The sequence below is a fragment of the Trachymyrmex cornetzi genome, unplaced genomic scaffold (assembly GCF_001594075.2).
Source record: "Trachymyrmex cornetzi isolate Tcor2-1 unplaced genomic scaffold, Tcor1.1 scaffold205, whole genome shotgun sequence".
Lineage (NCBI taxonomy): Eukaryota > Metazoa > Arthropoda > Insecta > Hymenoptera > Formicidae > Trachymyrmex > Trachymyrmex cornetzi.
Window position 1 is genome coordinate 1060742 of NW_017296691.1, and position 374 is coordinate 1061115.

A 374-nucleotide genomic window follows, 5' to 3' on the forward strand; every position below is an offset into this window, starting at 1 on the left:
CCTCATTTAGCCTCCGATATTCCGCGAACGCGGCGAACTTCGCGATTCCACAGTGCTCGATCGCAACGAAAAGCACGAAAGGGGCGATCGAGAACATTCGTCGACAAGATCGCCAGTAAATCCGGGTTTCGCACGCATCACCTCACGCACAAATAATCCCCCGTCGCTGTCGGAAACGAATATTGCACATACACGTCGCGAACACGTATTTGAACCGGTGAGAATTCAACGAAAATGGCGGAAGGACGATATGTCGCGGCGTGGTGATCAACTACTGCGCAGGCGGCCGTGCTGCGAGCCGTGTGGACCCCGTGACGTAGGCCTACGTCACAGGGACGTCGCTGTGACGTAGGCCTACGTCATTCGCGTCACGC